Source organism: Polistes canadensis, unplaced genomic scaffold (assembly GCF_001313835.1).
Source record: "Polistes canadensis isolate GaletaPanama2010 unplaced genomic scaffold, ASM131383v1 scaffold_493, whole genome shotgun sequence".
Lineage (NCBI taxonomy): Eukaryota > Metazoa > Arthropoda > Insecta > Hymenoptera > Vespidae > Polistes > Polistes canadensis.
In genome coordinates this window covers 26,592-30,237 of record NW_014570040.1, presented here as the reverse complement: position 1 = coordinate 30,237, position 3,646 = coordinate 26,592, and positions in this window count along the sequence as shown.

Below are 3,646 nucleotides of genomic sequence, written 5' to 3'. Positions count from 1 at the left end.
TATAAAAAAATCAAGAATAAATAAATAGGTTGAAAACTGTTATAAAAAAGAAAGAATTTAAATCTGTTAAATATTTTTATTTAAAATGAAAAAGAATAGTAGAGTTTAGTACTTTTATTCAAATAGAATAAGAATTTATTATTTATTTACTTTCCCCTTAATGGTATGAGTGTAAATTAGTTTAGTATTTTCCTTCAAATAGAAAGAGATTGAATGCGTTAAAGTACTTTTATTTAAATAGAAAGACATAGAATGAGTTTGTTACTTTTATTCAAGAAAAAAATATTTATTAAGGAAAGTACTTTCTTTAAAATAGAAAGAGATTTACTAAGCTTTGTACTTTTATTTAAATAAAAGGAGTTTAAATGTACAAAGTACTTCCATTCAAATAGAAAGATACTTAATAAGCTAAGTACTTTGATTTTAATAGAAACAGATTTAATGAGTTAAGTACTTTTATTTAAATGAAAAGAGATTTGTTAAATTGAGTACTTTCATTTAAATAAAAAGAGATTTGATAAGTTGAGTACTTTTATTCAAGTTGAAAGAGATTTGATGTGTTGAGTACTTTCATACAAATAGAAAGAAATTTAATGAGTTGACTACTTTTATATACATAGAGAGAGATCAGATGAGTTTAGTACCTTCATTCAAATAGAAAGAGATCTAATGAGTTGAGTACTTTTATTCAAATAAAAAAAGATTTAATAAGTTTAATACTTTAATTTAAATGAAAAGAGATTTCATGAGTTAAGTACTGTCATTAAAATTAAAAGAAATTTAATAAGTTAGGTACATTCATTCAATTCGAAAGAGATCTTTTGAGTAAAGTACTTTCATTCAAATTAAAAGAGATTTGAGGAGTTAAGTACTTTAATGGAAATGGAACGATATTTAATAAGTTAAGTACTTTTATTTTAATAGAAAAAGATACAATGTGGTTATTACTTTATTCAAATGGAACGGGATTTGATGAATTAAATAAATACTAAAATATAAAAACCAAAAACTATGGAAAAAGGAAACAAAAGAAAACTATCTAGCAACAAAACGTTTCTTGAAACAGAATCCGAACTTAATAATAACAAGACCAGATAAAGGAAAAAACACAGTTATCATAAAAAAGAAGGAATACATCAAAGGAATGGAAAATCTGTGGGAAGATAGAAACACATACAGTATATTAGGCAAGAATCCTACCAACAAATTTAAAAAATTGGCAAATAACTTATTAATCAAATTACAAAATGAATCCATCATTTCAGAAGAAATGAGAAAAAAACCTGAGATCTTATAATTTAGTCGCGCCAAAACTGTATGGATTAAGGAAAACTCACAAAAAAGAATGTGCTTTAGGCCAAGTGTGAGTTCTAAAGGGTCACCGTGCTATAGATTAGCAAAATTTGTACATCAGGCGTTAACAAAATCTATCTCAAACAAACTAGTTTTTTCCATCAAAAATTCGTTTTAGTTTGCGGAGTTTATAGAAGAAATAAAATTACCAGAAGGATACATACTTGTATCATTGGATGTAATCTCCCTTTTTACCAACATTCCAAAAGAACTGGTATTAAAAACAATCAATAAAGATTAAAAAGAACTTGCAAAATTTATAAAAGTCCCGATGAATATCTTGGTTGAACTAATACAATTTAGTTTCGAATCGAGTTACTTTCAGTTCAACTGGTCTTTCTACCAACAAATGGATAGCTTTAGCATGGGTAATCTAGCGAGCCCAGTGCTAGCCAATCTAGTGATGAATTATATCCTAAAATAGATTGAAGGCAGGTTCCCCTTTCCTGTTCCTTTCCTGAAGGTTTATGTTTATGCGTTGTCACAGCAATACCTAAAGATAGAATGGACTAAACACTAAAGACCTTTAATAGTGTCAATAATACCATCCAATTCACAATGGAGGTAGAGAATAATGGAACCTTATTCTTCCTAGATATGAATATTATAAGAAACAAAGACAGTTCCATTGTAACGAACTGGAATGGTAAACCTACAAGCTATGGTAGATGTATAAATTATAATTCGAATCATCCAATGAGCCAAAAAATTGGAGTTATTAAAGGTTTATTACTTAGAGCACTGACATTAAGTAGTAAGAAATTCCATATCGAAAATAAGAAAAGAATAGAACTAATCTTAAAAAATAATTTCCCAACGAGTCTCATAGACATGGTGTTTAATAAGTTTAAAATAGATAAAGTTTAGAAAAAAAACAGAACAGTAAAAAAATTATTAAGTTCCCGTTTATCAAATTTTTTTCGAATAAAATAAATAAATGTATTAAAAATACTAGTGTGAAACTAGTATTTTATAACCTAGTTAAAATAAATTCAATATTTACAGAACTAATAGACAAGGTTGATAAACTAGAACAATCGAACTTAGTTTACAAAATACCATGTAAATGTGACAAATGTTACATAGAGCACATCAAACAAAAATTAAAAAAAAAAATAGAACTATATAGAAATAATTGTAAACCTACAAATGTTCAAAAAAATAATACTACTTTGTTAGCTAAACACAATTTTAAGACAAGACACTAGTTCAAGTTTAAAGATACAGCTAATTTAGACAGAGAAGACAACTGGTACAAAAGGAACATAAGCAAAATGTACCACATAACGAATAACAATACAGTTAACTATAGGACAGACACGCACAATCTTAACAACATCTATAAAGAAATTTTAAAATTTAATTATTATAACATAACACACAAATAGAGGACATCATAATACTGAAGATACCTAGATTATTAAACACTTGTCTAGATAGAATCAGTATTTGAACACGTGTGATAAGATAAGGTGTTTTAGGATCAAATTGTATTGTAATATGTTAAGTTTTATTAAAATGTATAACTCTTTAAAAAAGATTATATGTATAGACACGAGAATAGTAAATGATCAAGGTAAAAAAAAAAAAAAATTAAAATTTATTGTAATATTTACAAACAAGTCATAATAAAAATTTTTTAGTTGCTGATGATGTCCCCAGTAAGGGACGAAACGTACAACTAGTTCAAACTAATTGTTCATAAGATTTATTAACCATTTATAACTCCCTTTGAGACTTATATATTTTTGATAAGTTTAGTACTTTTATTTAAATAAAAAGAGATTCGATGTTTTAGGTAGTTTTAATAAAATAAAAAGAGATTTGATAGGTTTAGTTATTTTATTCGAATTAAAAGAGATTTGATTGGTTAAGTACTTTTATTTAAATTGACAGATATTTGATGAGTTAAATACTATCAGTAAAATAGAAAGAGATTTGAAGAATTGAGCACTTTCATTTTAATAGAAAGAGATTTGATGTTTTGAGTACTTTTATTTAAAAAGAAAGAAATATGATGTAATGATTACTTTAATATAAATAAAACGAGATTTGATGAGTTTAGAACTTTTATTTAAAAAGAAAAAGATATGATGCGATGATTACTTTAATTTAAATGGAACAAGATATGAGGAGGTGATAACTTTCATATAAATTAAAAGAGATGTGATGTGTATAGTACTTTTATTTAAAAATAAAGAGATTTAATGTGTACATTACTTTTATTAAACTGAAAAGAGATTTAATATGTTAAATATTATCTTTTAAATAGAAAGAGATTTGATAAGTAGAA